The sequence below is a fragment of the Pezoporus flaviventris genome, unplaced genomic scaffold (assembly GCF_033815535.1).
Source record: "Pezoporus flaviventris isolate CSIRO_AGI_PZ_B2104156 unplaced genomic scaffold, CSIRO_AGI_Pfla_v1 ptg000046l, whole genome shotgun sequence".
Classification (NCBI taxonomy): domain Eukaryota; kingdom Metazoa; phylum Chordata; class Aves; order Psittaciformes; family Psittacidae; genus Pezoporus; species Pezoporus flaviventris.
The window spans coordinates 3,448,532-3,464,216 of record NW_026892594.1 but is presented as its reverse complement, the minus strand read 5'-3'; the positions used below and the strand labels follow the sequence as shown (position 1 = coordinate 3,464,216).

Here is a 15,685-nt window from a genome sequence, read left to right as displayed (position 1 = left end):
CATCTGCAGCACTGGAGAAGAGAACAAGGAGAAAATGGTAAGCAGAGAGTGAGTTAAGAGTCATTTCCTTTTGCTAGGGCAGGAGCACATGGTGTATCTGCCTTTTTGAGGAAGAAGCTAAGTATGTTTTGGGTTAAAAAAGGCATGTTTCATTTTGCTAGAGATAAGCTTCATGCTCAAAGACTAAAATGCCCAGTATTACGTGTTTGCTGAGCCAGTTCAGCTCCTGGATACAAAGGCCAAACTTTCCTATTATACAGGTTTTGTAAGATTCCACCTCCTTTGATTTCTGAGGAGCTAATTCCCTACGGTGAATGTGGATGGGCTCCTGTGAAGTTACTCTGTGTGTACACAAGACCCACCAAGTCTGTTCAAACTCATTACACAAGGGGAGAGGTCCCCCCTGAACTCTTTGCACTGGTGCTCTCGGCTACGGTGAGGTTCTCTCTGATGGGATTTACACACACGGCTTCCACAAACAGCTCCAACCACCACCAGAAAACCCCATATAAAGCCTTTTGCACTGTCAAATGTACTTCCCTAAAGGAGAGGATCCCTTTTAAGAGCAGCTCATTCAAAATGATACAAATGACTTGTAATGTCTGTGTGAACATCAGATCCGTACTAAGGATGTACTCAACTTGAGCTGCTTCTGAGAATCAAAGTTCCATTCAGGAAAGCAGCAACGACTTAAGCAGACAAAGTATGATTTTACTTGACATTATTTTCACTGAGCTGCTGGTGATTCATTGTCAACTCACGACCTCAAAATGCTTCATAATGCAAAGAATCTTCCGAGGAGGCAGACTCAATAATAGATGAATGAGGACTAAGGCAGAACATATGTGCAAGATCAGTCTGCTCGGTCTCGGGTGCCAGACACTTGGTTTCTTTGTGCCAGTGGACTTGAGGGGTTTTGCATCAGATGCTGAAGAAGTCCAAGAAGTGTCAACATCCACCAACAGCAGTATTTTACCTTGAGAATGCAAACTAAGCTTCCTCCTAGCACTTCCACGGCCCAACAGAGGAAGAGTGATGCTAAGAAGACTGCTGGATCCAGCCTGCAGACTCACACAGAACACTGGTTATTAGCCAGACCCTCAGCCCCCTGGTTACCTATAGGGGCTACTGGAAAAATACACCCAGAGCATGTCATAAGCACGCAGACAAACAAAGCAGCAACAGTCTCGAGCTGCAATGAGGCAAGTTCTGATTAGAACTAAGTTAAAAATAACATCTTCAATATGAAAACACTGGAAGAGAGGAACAGAAACCTTATCACCTCTCCTATGGAGCCAGGCTGGGAGAGCTGGGCTGAGTCAGCCTGGACAAGAGAAGGCTCCTGAAGGGGAGACCTTAGAGCAGCTCCAGTGCCTAAAGGGGCTGCAGGAAAGCTGGAGAGGGGCTTGGGACAAGGGCCTGTAGGGACAGGCCAAGGGGAATGGCTTTAACCTGCCAGAGGGGAGACTGAGCTGAGCTCTTAGGCAGAAGCTCTTCCCTGTGAGGGTGCTGAGGCGCTGGCACAGGGTGCCCAGAGGAGCTATAGTGATTACTACAACCAGTCAACAACTCCCCAGCAGTCACAAGTTTCAATCTAAATCTGAAGCTGCTCAAACATCTTCCAAACACAACAGTTTTGACACTGCAAGGCACCGGTTACATGGAAACGTGCTGATTCCACCCAAGTGCTCTATAAAAGGCACTAACTGGCGGGCAGGCCAGTCTGTCCAGCTTCCTGCCAGGCTGCCTGCCAGCCCCAGGGTGGGTAACTCCAAGCTCCCCAGTGCATAAAACAGAAGTCAGATACAAGCAGGCTCCCACGGGATGGGAATTCTGCTTCCTGGAGCTCTCTATTTACAATAGATCCTCTATAGGGGGGTGTGTGTGTTGGGAAGGACAGGGATGCTTCTGCCATCATATAGCACCAATGGCTTCTCAGCAAGAACGTTTAAGACTTGTATTTCAAAAGACAGATGCCACTGCTGACAGCACAGGAGGGGGAAGATGAGGCATCTCTGCACAGATCTGCGCGAGGGAAGACAATCCAAGCTGCAAGATGACAAATGAGAGGTGGGGAATCCCTGTCTCATCCCTTCTGCAGCATGTTTGCAGCTATTGTGTTGCATTAAAACACATTACAGCTAGCTTGTACACATACTGCAGGGGCTTTTAACACCCCTAGCTGAAACTCAGCAGCCAGCCTTCAGGAGTACACTGTCTCTGTGTCGCTAGACGTGGAATACAGATGCTCTGTCACAGCACAGTTGCAGCAAGGCTGACGGCTAACACAGAACAAAAAGCCCAAAGAGTTCTGCTTTTGTACTCTTTACTTCCTCAGCTCGACACATGGGATTCTTGCCAGGATGTTGGTAATGGCAGTGGAGAATGCAAAACTGCACATCAGTGTTGTCGGGCTGCTTCAAAGCAAGGACGTCTCAATGGATTTAACTCCACTGAACTGTTTCTGCAACACTGGGCTGTGCAAAATCGATGTGTTTTCCTGGTTAACCTCTGCATCCACTAGTTTAATATCTGCTTCAATACACTTCTTGCATTTGCAACAGCAGCAGCAGCATCTCAAGACAACTGTGCAGAGATCCATACTTGCCATGCTGCACAACATGCGGGTGAGCTGTCCACTGATGCTGGATAACAGCATCAGGGTTGCGGTACCTCAGCCCACCACTCCTGTGGGCCAGAAGGTGATGAGCTGCTTGGGAATGCTGCTGAAGTGCTGAGCCACAGCACTTGATAATGGTACAGAAGACACTGGCAGCATCGTCATCAGGCTCCAGGTTGGCCACCCACCCATGATGCTCCAAGGTGTACTTGATCGATGACCATACTGATGTAAAGCACCCTACAAAGGTCTGTTAGGCCGGGAGGTTTTGCAACTCCAGCCTGCTATGCAAAATGAACAAGGAAATGCCTCTTGCCAAACCACACCCCCCCCACAGAACCAGGGACACCGTGTACCCAGCAGCACCCTCCTGCAGGGCCTGCAGCCCTTCCGTGGCTGTTTGGACAAAAAGGATCTGTTCAATCCTACCTTAAGCAGAACCTTGGCTAATCAATACCACCTGAATGGATTTCTATTTATTCTTGTCTTTGGGAAGGCATGAGTGGGGAGGAAAAGGATTTAAAGTAAGCTTAGAGAAGCCTATAATACTACTAATTGAAGATGCTAAAGGGCTTTACCGATAGCAAGTAAAACGTACGTATCTGACAGGAGAAATGAAGCAGGAAAATGCAAAGCACCTTCTCCAAGTTTAGCAACAGATGAGAAGTACAAACTGCATACAGAGCTCCAGCTTCTGCGTCTGCATCCTATTACCCTTTTATTTCATAAGAACTCAATCTCATTTTGCACTGCAAGGTTTTCCATATAGTTTTAGATGTTAATTCTGGGTTCCATCTCAGTAGCCTGATGTGATACTGTCTCACCCATTATCTCCTCCCCTAGAGACGTACAAGAGATTTAGCATTTGAGAGCTAAGAAAGAGGTGAAAAAGTTGTAAATTTTAATCTAAAGGCAAATTCTTTTTCATACAGGCATACTGAATGCAGGTTTGAAGCAGCACTGATAATTCTTGATCCTACCAGGAAAGAAAACACTTCTTGGAAACTGTAGGAAAACTGAAAGTCCTAAATACATACTTTCAGTAGCATCTTAAGATGTTTCCATATCCTGCATTAATATGTTGCATTGTGTATTTTATGTATTAACTGCTTAGCCATACCCACGCTTCACTGCAGGCAGAGATGAAACAAACATCCAAACCCATCACATGGTGTTACACTATAAGGATTAAGAGCATCCCTTTAGTAACATTTCCTTTTCTGCAGCTTGGATGCAGGCAGCTCTGCACATACCAGCAGAGCAGTGGGTGGCAGGCTCCTGCAGAATTCATGCAGCTTGAAAGAGTCGCATCCAGAAACATCAGCTTGCTGGAAATGAGCTCGATGGGGTATCATACATCAGTACATGTGCCATCTGCACCATGCTTTGCTCACACTTGATGTATCTGGCTTTCCAACGACACTGAAGAGCATGTGATAGGGCTTGTGGAGGCCACAGACCTTTTGGAAGCCCTGGGGGTTGTCCCCCTGCTCTGCTGTATACCTGTCATTGCACCTTCACACCGCAGAGTGCTCTCCCTAAAGCTCATCTCTCATCAGAGTAACAAGGTCCAGAGTTTCTTGAAGCAAGCTTTAAACTGGATAGCTGTTTCTACATAAGGCAACATAAAGTACTTCGCATTATTAGGGCCACCTAAAGATGCTGTGAGGGCTGGAGCAGCTCTGCTCTGGAGCCAGGCTGAGAGAGCTGGGCTGGGTCAGCCTGGAGAAGAGAAGGCTCCTGAAGGGGAGACCTGAGAGCAGCTCCAGTGCCTAAAGGGGCTCCAGGAAAGCTGGAGAGGGGCTTGGGACAAGGGCCTGTAGGGACAGGCCAAGGGGAATGGCTTTAACCTGCCAGAGGGGAGACTGAGATGAGCTCTTAGGCAGAAGCTCTTCCCTGTGAGGGTGCTGAGGCGCTGGCACAGGGTGCCCAGAGAAGCTGTGGCTGCCCCATCCCTGGCAGTGTTTGTGGCCATGACAATACAGCAGCCAGGAAGAAGGGGGATGAGGGAAGAAGCACTTCTTGTATGGAAGATGAGCAGCAGTCTCCCAGAAGAGGTGCTGAGAAGCTGGAAAGGAAGAGTGCATTTCAGACATGTTCACAACTCAATGTATCTGCAATGAATCTTCAAGAATAAAACCCCTTTTTTCCCTTTTCATATGAAGTTACATCTTGTCCCCATTACCTTCACGCCAGACTGAAAGCCCAAAGCAAACAAAACTCAGAGATATAAACCTGCTATTATAAAACTGCAGTCTCAAGAAGGCAGAAACAGTGATTTCTAAGCTGGAAGTAAACAGGCTGTACTACCTCCATCCCTCAGAGACTACATGTTACTGGCTTATCCGCAGGCAGAACTCAGTGACTAAGGCTACTCACAAAGACTTGGTGTCTTTGCAGATGAAAATGGGTTTTCTGGTTAAAAGCCAAGGCTTCAAACATAGCTAGCCACGTCCATGTGTTAATAACCATGTCAGTACTGTTCTGTGTTCATGTGAAACAGTTGTGAGTCATACACAGCTTTTAGGATATAGGCTTTCACCCCTGAGCTAGAGAAATCAGCCTCAGTTAGGGGAAAATTTAACCTAAATACAGATTAGTAATGATTTCTTAGTCTCAGAGCTTCATGTTAAGTATCATTAATACACAACTATTTACATGGCCAGGGTGATGGTTTTTCACCCTTTATAAAGAGCAGGACCCATCCTTTGCCTGATGCTCGCTTCCCAGCACTAACAGACACATGGCTGCAACTTATACAGGTATAAAGAGTGTACTTAAGATCCTGTATTCCTCTTACTCTGTGTGTGACTGTGTGCAGATGTATTTGCCTGAGAGAACCAAAACACACATCAGAGTAAGCACCACTGCAAGCTGGATACCAAACTGACCTGGACTTTACATTCCTAAGATCCATAAACCCTGCATCCTGGAGATGTAAAAGGAGTTGAAAGCTGGTGCTTTTATCTTGCTTTTTAAGCAAGAAATTGAAAGAAGAAAAAAAAAAGACTTTGGAAGCACTGGTGTCCTGCATATCAAACATTAAAAGTGTCGTAAAACCCAACTTTTAGTGTATGGGACAGACTCTGATTAAGAGAACACAGGGGAGGAAGGCAAGAAAAGAAGGCTCAGGGGAGACTTATTCCCGTGTTCCAGAGTATTTAAAGGGTGGCTACAAAGAAGATGGAGACTCCCTTTAGACAAGGAGTCCCATGGAAAAGACAAGGGGTGATGGGCACAAGTTAATGCTGGGGACATTCCAACTGGACACAAGAGGAAAGTTTTCCCAATGAGAGCATTGGAATAACCTCCCCAGGGAAGTGATGGATTCCTCAGTGTTGGACACTGTTAAGATTCATCTGCACAGGGTGCTGGGACATCTGAACCTAGGTCATACTTTACCTGGAAAGGTTGGACCAGATGATCCTTGAGGTCCCCTCCAACCTGGGGTTCTATGATTCTATGCTGATTAACACATGCCATTTACCACTTAGCTTGGGAACGTATAAGCCAACTCTTGTGAACACAGATATTCCACGTTCACACTAAATTCCATGTTCAGCTGCTAAAACAAGTTCTCCGCAATCGTATTCCTATGGGATAAGGGGAAACAGAAGATAGAAGAGTCCAGCTGCCTTGGGCTTCCTGCACCATGACTGCAGACAGAGAATCCAAAGCTGATCCATAGCCCATCCTTCAGCCCAACAAAAGGGATCACTCCAGCACACAGCTCCATGCGGCACAAGAGGAGGGCTCCTACAAGTGCACATGAAGATATCTCAGTGTTAATGGCACCAGAATTGTGTGTACAAAGCCATCCTAGCACAGACACTGATGAAGTGGCAATGTGATAACCAGTCCTAGCACAGTGCCCCTGGCAAAGCACACATTAACTTACAGGTACTTTCGTATCTGACAAAACTTTAAAGTGCTCTTTTAAGGATAAGCTGTGTTTTTATGTCTCTAAGTCATGTAGAAGCCAGCACTGTCAAATGGGGAGTTTCTGTTTGAATACCCACTGCCTGTGCTAACAGCTACTCTACATGCATCCAACAGCACTGACCTCTTGGTTGGTTTGTCTGCTTTCATACTAGTGTATGGCATGAAAGGACAAAACATTCACCTGAAGAGGGAAATGGCTTTCTTCACTGCTGCTGCCTGTGCTTTTCAAACCCTCTTCAGTGTTCACCTCGCTCAGGTATCAGACTGAACTGCAACAGAGAATCACAGAATCACAGAATGATTTGTGCAGGAAAGGACCTTAAGATCATCCAGTTCCAACGCCCCTGCCATGAGCAGGGACACCTCACGCTAAACCATATCACCCAAGGCTCTGGCCAACCTGGCCTTGAACACTGCCAGGGATGGAGCATTCACAACCTCCCTGGGCAACCCATTCCAGTGCCTCATCCACCCTCACAGGAAAGAATTTCCTCCTTATATCCAATCTGAACTTCCCCTGTTTCAGTTTGAACCCATTACCCCTTGTCCTGTTACTACAGTCCCTAACGAAGAGTCCCTCCCCAGCATCCCTGCAAGCCCCCTTCAGATATCGAGAGGCTGCATGACACTGCTTGCTCACATACGTGCAATGCATGGGCTGGTTCATGAGGGCAGGGATTAGTCTAGTCCTGCTGGAGAATCAAATACTAATACACACCACTGTGTCCAAAATCTGAAGCAGATATGGTGCCCTCACATCACAGGCAGGGGTGACAAACAACTGACAAAGTGACTTTGTGGAAGGGACATCTGCACACAGATGGAGAGATATATATAAACGTATATACTTATACACATAAGCATAGAATCAACCAGGTTGGAAAAGCCCTTTAAGCCCATCCAGTCAAACCTTACCCCAGCACTGCCAAGGCCACCACTGCCCCATGGCACTGAGGCCTCGTCTCCACGCTGTGTGAACACTTGCGGGGACGGTGACTGCAGCCCTGCCCTGGGCAGCCTGTTCCAATGCTTGAGCACCCTCTGGGGAAGGAATTGTTCCTCAGCTCCATCTAAACCTGCCCTGGTCCCAGTGGTCCCAAATATTAGTTTCTTCTGTAAGACATTTACTGGGATTAATATGCTGACATGACCCAACGCACTCTTGTGGAGATCCTGCAGTGCAGACGTAATCTTAAACCCACCTTTTAAGCGCATAGATTATTCTCTCTCATGACCAGCAGTATCTAGGAACACACCAAAAGCTATTTTGGATCAGTTTAAGGTACAATATTGAAAGCCCTAAGGTTTGTGCCTTGCAGTAAAAGCTGCTGATTAAAGTGCACAGTTTTGATGGAAATAATGAGGCAGACAACAAATCAGGACAAGGGGGAATGGCTTTAAACTGACAGAGGGGGGATACAGAGTGGACATCAGGAAGAAAATCTTCATTGTGAGGGTGGTGAGGATCACATACCTCAGATCCCAAAGCCTATTTTAAGGAACTGCCCATGGAGGAGCTAACCCCAGAACTTACTGCTTCCCTCAGTGCAGAGCAACCTAAACGATGATTCCAGCATCTGATGTCCAACTGGGAACCATCAAACAAAGAACACAGCAGTGTTTCAGAAAGCTACAAGTTTCAAGATGAAGGGGTTCTGTGTCCCCTGGTCTAAAGCTGCTGGTTTTTACCTGGAGCTCCAGCTGTGCAAAGGTTTGGCATAAACACCTCTCCCTTCTCTTTGCACACATGATGTTCCAGATGAACAACCTAATGGATTGCCTTGGAAACGCAATACACAGAGCTCCCTATGGGCTCTTGGCAGAATTCCTTTCTTAGCTGCTCCCAGTAAGCAATGCCTACTTTTAACAGCCTTCTCCAGTTGCCAGAAAGCCACATGGGTTGCACCACGTGTGGCCACCCTCCAGAGACAGACAGAGCAAGCATCACGACTCAGTCCTTGCATGCCTGACGAGGCATTCAGTTCCAGTCCACCTCGAGGACTGCACCACTCACTTTGGTTTTGTCCTGCAGTTGTTCCTGCAGCTCCCCGTTTTCCTCTGATGACAACCCACAGGAGACAAGCTGGCAACACAACAGACCCCACAGTGTTGCTGAGGTTTACATCCATCAGGAGAAACCAACAGCTATGAATGGTGCTCAGTATATACAGAAGGAAGGTGCTAACAACTATCCTGGAGGAATCTTTTCTTACCGTGTCAGCATTTATGCCAAAAAGCCTACTGTGCAGAGCACATCATCTGCCAGCCTCCAGTGCAAATGGAGAGGGAAAGGAACGAAGTCTTTGGTAATTTGATTAATGTTTTCAATAGGAATTTTGAGACAGACCCCAGACTGCTCTGGGTTGGAAGGGACCTTAAAGCTCCTCCAGCTCCAACGCCCGCCACAGGCAGGGACACCTTCCACTAGAGCAGCTTGCTCCAAGCCCCTATGTCCAACCTGGCCTTGAACACTGCCAGGGATGGGGCAGCCACAGCTTCTCTGGGCACCCTGTGCCAGCGCCTCAGCACCCTCACAGGGAAGAGCTTCTGCCTAAGAGCTCATCTTAGTCTCCCCTCTGGCAGGTTAAAGCCATTCCCCTTGGCCTGACCCTACAGGCCCTTGTCCCAAGCCCCTCTCCAGCTTTCCTGCAGCCCCTTTAGGCACTGGAGCTGCTCTAAGGTCTCCCCTTCAGGAGCCTTCTCTTCTCCAGGCTGACCCAGCCCAGCTCTCTCAGCCTGGCTCCAGAGCAGAGCTGCTCCAGCCCTCGCAGCATCTCCGTGGCCTCCTCTGCACTCTTACATCCCATCACAATTTCTCTTCTCCACCTTGACGAGGCACTTCTCAATGTAGTTTGACACGACACTCCAACAGAAAACTGACTGTACGTTACCAAGAGAGGGAGCAGGACATTAGGGAGCACCGAACAATGGGAGTTCTCCAGAACAAACATTGGCAACTGCATTATCACTTCCAGCACTGACTACAAGCCTTGCAGGGAAGAAGCTGACCTCATGAAGGACTTTTCTATTTCTAACTCTGATCTCTGAGGGAATGTGCTACGGAAACAATCATCCTACTGAATCATTTCAGGAATTTTACAGACGAGAAGATTTATTACCATAAAACAGGTCTTGGAAACAAGAATATGTGAGGAGACTCAATAGCTATTAAATCAGTACGGAAAACATGATGCTAAAGGAATTGCATATGTCTGACACATGTTCTACCACTTTCTAAATAGAAAGTGCCTATAAAAAGCAAGCCTGTAGGCTTACTTACTCTTTTCAGACCAAAAAAGAGACACAGGTACAAATGTAAAGTCATAGGAAAACAATATATAAAGCAGCACGAAAAGCTGTTTGATGAACTGGAGCCATCAATACTTTCCAAACCTCGGTGTGAAACACATCCTCATCCTTCAGCAAGCTGAGACACATTCTGCAGCCTTACAGATACTTTAAAGTTGAGTCAACAGTACACAGAAAGGCTCACACAAGCTTTTAATGAGTTCACTTGCTAGCCAGTGTGAAACCAAGCTCAGAATAACCTGAGGTCTGGTTATTAGGATTGCAATATAGATGTTGCTATCACATAGTGCAGGTTCAAGATAGCTAAAAGCATCCATCTTTGCCTTTGTCTATTACAAGTGAATCAGCAAGCCTTGTTATCTAAAATACTACTGAGAAACATCCTGCTTTCTTGACCAAAGTGGAAAACCCTCCTGCACTAAACCATCAACGCACACAGAACTCTCAAGTAAATGGCTTTGATACATCTGAAAACACTCAGCCAGAAATACAGCAGCCTTAAAGTAAGGTTAAAGCTTTTCTTACACAAACAGATGCTATGGCAAATACCAACAAGCTTTGGAGCCCAGAACCCCTTTCCAGCCCTTTGTGCATCCTTGCAGATTGGTCTGACTCTCCAAATGTTACCAGAACCAGTCTAAGAGATAAAGCCTTTCCCTGCAAACCTCCCCTCTCCACATCCTTGGCCCATCACTGCTATAACAGTAATAAAGCAACCACATGACACTTGTCTTGAACTACTTTATGGTTGACACAGAGATGAGAATGGGAAAGACAGTATCTACCCAATGCAACTCACCCTGAACCACATGGCTTGGAACCAGGGAACTCAGAACAGCTCTATGAACTGCACATGCTCCACTCACAGCCCAAGTAATGACAAAACTATTTGTCCTTTGAATTAAATGATTGTCTTACAGAAGACTTGGCCCATAGTCTTACAGAAGAGAAGAATGAGCTGTCTTTGACTTGCATTTTGGATTGTCCTGGTTGTACAACTCAGTCGCTGTTTCTCCTCCTGCAACAAGACAGAGAAGACAAATTCTGTTACAAGAACTATCTGCTTGAAGTCTGTCATTATATTGGTAATTAATGCTACAAGTTTACTGCTTGCTTTCAGATAGCACTGGAAAATACTCCCATCATTCATATATGCTCCATCCCTGGCAGCGTTCAAGGGCAGGCTGGACAGAGCCCCGGGTGACATGGACTAGTGTGAGGTGTCCCTGCCTGTGGCAGGGGGTTGGAACTGGATGATCTGAAGGTCCTTTCCAACCCAAACCATTCTGTGATTCCATGATTTTTGTTTCGCTGATTTTGACTGCCAGACTATATCTGTTACGTGGAATTGCTCTACCAAGATGGACTGTGGACACTGCCACCTGATTTCAGTGTAACACTGCAGGACTAGAACTAACTTCCCAAGCCTATTGCAGACTTTCCCAAAGAAATTCCTTATAGCCACAGAGAAAAGTGAAGCAATGTAAAGAAGGATTTAATTGCTCAAAGATAACAACACAGTGCCTTGTCAGACTCTGCGTCTGCTCCTTGTTGGCCTTCAGCATCTACTTCAGAAAGGTGATGTCCTTGCGTCTGGAGCCACAGATGCTAAAGAAGGCTTCAGACACCCTAAGATATGTTGTTTAATATGAATAGGTTGGTCATTATGTCCTGCTCTGCACTTTGGGTTCAAATCTGTAAGAACAAAGAGAGTATATGTGTATCTTACGGGAACTCACTTGTGTTTGATAAAGCATTTTGAAGGTTAAAACAAGAAAAGCAAGCAACCAAAAACACAAACCCAAGAATCTCAGTAGAGTTATGAGAGCATTGTCCTTGAAAAGAATGCTCTAAAGCTACATTCTCTATTTAGCCACATAATTAGTAAACCTTTAGCAGACACAGAGAAACTTCCTCATTCCGTTTCTATGCCAAGCAGCGACCTGGAAGAACTACACAAACCTCCATAAAGAACTGGTATGTGCCAGAGAATGGAATAACTAAAAGGGGATGTACTGGAAAATGAAGTGCAGAGACCTCTCCTCCCTCAAGGTTAGCACTGTTCTTGTTCTGAGACAATCACTTCCCAAGGAAAGAAGAGATAGAAAGAGGAGGACGCTCAAAAGGAATCCAGCCTCTGGCTACTGCTTGCAGACAGGAGGGGTAACAGAGCAACAAGTAAGTGCTGACATGGATTTGAAAAACTGCTTAACTTCCCAGCAAGGTAGGGAGCCATGGGAAATGGAGATGGGGCAGTAATCAACAGCGTCACCTGAGCGCCTGAGTTTTCATGCCAGGTCACAGTTTTTTTTCCTAGGAAAGAGAGCATCTCACTAATTCGCCAAACAACTCTCATACAGGTGTACCCCAGACTGGTTTGGGTTGGAAGGGACCTTAAAGCTCAGCCAGTTCCAACCCCTGCCATGCGCAGGGACACCTTCCACTAGAGCACCTTGCTCCAAGCCCCTGTGTCCAACCTGCCCTTGAACACTGCCAGGGATGGGGCAGCCACAGCTTCTCTGGGCACCCTGTGCCAGCGCCTCAGCACCCTCACAGGGAAGAGCTTCTGCCTAAGAGCTCATCTCAGTCTCCCCTCTGGCAGGTTAAAGCCATTCCCTTTGGCCTGCCCCTACACGCCCTTGTCCAAAGCCCCTCTCCAGCTTTCCTGCAGCCCCTTCAGGCACTGGAGCTGCTCTCAGGTCTCCCCTTCAGGAGCCTTCTCTTCTCCAGGCTGCCCCAGCCCAGCTCTCTCAGCCTGGCTCCAGAGCAGAGCTGCTCCAGCCCTCGCAGCATCTCCCTGGCCTCACCTGCACTCGCTCCAACAGCTCCACGTCCCTCTTGTGCTGCTGCCCCAGAGCTGGATCAGGACTGCAGGGGGGGTCTCCCCAGAGCACAGCAGAGGGGCAGGATCCCCTCCCTGAGCTGCTGCTCACGCTCTGGGGGTGCAGCCCAGCACATGGGGGCTCTGGGCTCAAGCGCACACTGAAGCTGGTTCGTGGGGAGCTTCTCATCAACCAACACCCCCAAGTCCTTCTGCTCAGGCTGCTCCATCCACAGAATCACAGAATGGTTCGGGTTGGAAAGGACCTCAAGGTCATCCAGTTCCAACCCCCTGCCATGGGCAGCCTGTATTTGTGCTTGGGATTGTCCCAGTCCATGCGCAGGACCTTGCACTTGCATGAAAAGGCCAAGTGCATGAGAAGTGTTTTCTTCATCTCAACCAACCCAAGTTCTGCCACCTCAATATGAAATCAACACATACATCATTTGGGGGCATGAAATCATCCAACTCCTGTAACAGGGACACCGTTAACCTCCAAGCTATTTAATTTCCCAGAACAACAATAGAGCTTTATGAAGCGTGCTTGTCACTAATGACCTGACCACCGCTTTTGTGAAGCTCGCCTCTAAAATGCACAGCCCATAGTTGTGGGTTGAAAAAATGACATTTCTCCTCTCAAAACGCTGTTGTGAAGGAAGAAAATAACAATCCAGGAAGGAATTAAACTCAAGAGTGCCATCAACTATACAAAGGAAAACCACACAAGTCCACGTTTCCTCATACTCCTCCAGATTTTAAATAGATCAACATATTTTGGAGCAGGGTGTGATCTTCTGCTAGCTATGCCCCTTCCAAATTGGCAACACCACCGAATTCAGTAGCTTCTGATTCCAAATCCCAAACTCCGGTTGGAAATAGATCGCACAATGGAGTCCTACAGCTCAATATGCTCTAGGGGAAAATAACCTCCTTTCATTTATTGCAAACTCATTTGCAGGACAGCACATCATTAGTATAGACAAAACATATATATTATAGCAACAGGGGAGAGATTCTGTGCAAACAGTTCATAGAATCCCAGCCTGCTCTGGGTTGGAAGGGACCTTAAAGCTCAACCAGTTCCAATCCTGCCACGGGCAGGGACACCTTCCACTGGAGCAGCTTGCTCCAAGCCCCTGTGTCCAACCTGGCCTTGAACACTGCCAGGGATGGGGCAGCCACAGCTTCTCTGGGCACCCTGTGCCAGCGCCTCAGCACCCTCACAGGGAAGAGCTTCTGCCTTGTATCCAACCTGAACTTCCCCTGTTTCAGTTTGAACCCACCACCCCTTGTCCTATCACTACAGCCCCTGACGCAGAGTCCCTCTGCAGCATCCTTGCAGCCCTCCCTTCAGACACTGGAAGCTGCTCTGAGTTGAAGAAACTCACATCCCACCAGTGTGATGAGCCTGAAACTTAAAGCACAAACCTGTTGTTCTGTTGCTTTGAAACAGGAAAAGCCAAAACCCCAGAGCTGTTAATAGTCCAAACAGTGATTTGCTTAGATACCATGAGATCTTAACAGAGCCCAATACAAACAGGATGTCTTGCACACCAGATATGCATGGATTCATGTATGTATTTACTCCTAATATACCCATTCTCTCTATATATTGGAACTAGATGATCTTAAGGTCCTTTCTAACCCTAACAATTCTATGATCCTATATATACTATCTCATATATATTTACTCCTATGTATACCAGGTATATTCAGGAATAAATAGCTAACAACCACCTAGTATAGACTAAAAATAAACTGATGTAACACAACTCAAGTACAAAGAGAGGTCTTTCTACCTTCCAGATTATTAACAAATAAAGGGAGAGGGAAGGAAACTCGTGCTCACTTTGTAACTCCCTCATCAACCTTGTTGTCCTGGAAACAATTCTCCTACAAGAGAAGTAGTACTTAACTACTAGAACATCTTCTGCTACTACTTTTTCTCTCCCCCAATCCTCTTCCTGCTCCCACACTGCTCTCCATGCTTGATAAACAGAAATGAATCCTTCCCATAAAATGGCACAGAAACTGCCCTCAGAAGAAAATATATCCTTCCATTTGAGTACAGAGCGTTTATGGAACATCAGGTTTGCATGAAGCCTTTGGAAAGGGTTGTAATTCTGTCGCTGCTGTTAAAATGACCTACTAACATGTTTCATTCTAGGAGTATTTAGCCCTGGCAAAAGGTAACTGCTGATTTGATAGCAGCACATTTGGCCAAGGGAGCAGAGTGAGAAATCCCAGCCTATGATCCATAGACACAGAAATGCACAGCATGCTCTGTCAGAACAGCTCAGCACTCACTTGTAGGTGATAAAGAGCCCTAAATGCTTACAGACTGCAGCCCTGTACAGAAGATTTGTTATATGGGTTCCACTCACCTACCATGAGTTTCTTCCCTCTATTGTACTCACCCAGATAAATTACAATGAGGACCCAGCTGAGTCCAACTGATGTTCCCAAATACCCCATCAATGCAATGATTACTGCCTCCCCAAACACTGCTCAGCTCTGACTGCTCAGCCCAGAGGAGAAGGACTTTGGGGTACTGGTTGATGAGAAGCTCTCCATGACCCATCTTCAGTGTGCACTTGAGCCCTGAAACCCATCTAGTGGAAGGTGTCCCTGCCCATGGCAGGGGGCTGGAGCTGGATGAGCTTTACAGTCGCTTCCAACCCAAACCATTCTGTGACCCTATGACTCAGTGACTCCACGTTAGGGAATGTCCTCTGGCTCAGAGATCAGCCCCAGCACCACAGCTGGTAGCCATGGGGTTAGACAAGCTTTCCTAGCCCCAAACAGGGCAGCCACATCCCAGCTGACCATCAGGAACAGCCCCAGCTCCATGCTGATCTCTGGGTGACGGCCAAGCACTTACCAACACAGGCTGAAACCATGGCCAGGGCATGAATTACAACACCCCAGCACCCAGAGCTATCCATGTGGAGAAGGACTTGGGGGTGCTGGTCCATCAGAAAATGAACATGAGC

General features: G+C 47.0%; 2 long non-coding RNA genes across 5 annotated transcripts in view; both read right to left on the bottom strand.

Moving 5' to 3' along the window:
* LOC133276801 (uncharacterized) overlaps positions 1-15,685 on the bottom strand; it is a 459,153-nt gene that overhangs the window by 54,204 nt on the left and 389,264 nt on the right. The gene's annotated exons all lie outside the window — the stretch shown is intronic.
* Positions 1-15,685, bottom strand: part of LOC133276800 (uncharacterized) — a 123,026-nt gene that overhangs the window by 44,586 nt on the left and 62,755 nt on the right. For all 4 annotated transcript variants that reach the window (XR_009745998.1, XR_009746001.1, XR_009746000.1 and 1 more), the window contains one exon: positions 10,841-10,889. This is a non-coding gene — a long non-coding RNA (uncharacterized LOC133276800). The remainder of the gene's footprint in view (positions 1-10,840; positions 10,890-15,685) is intronic.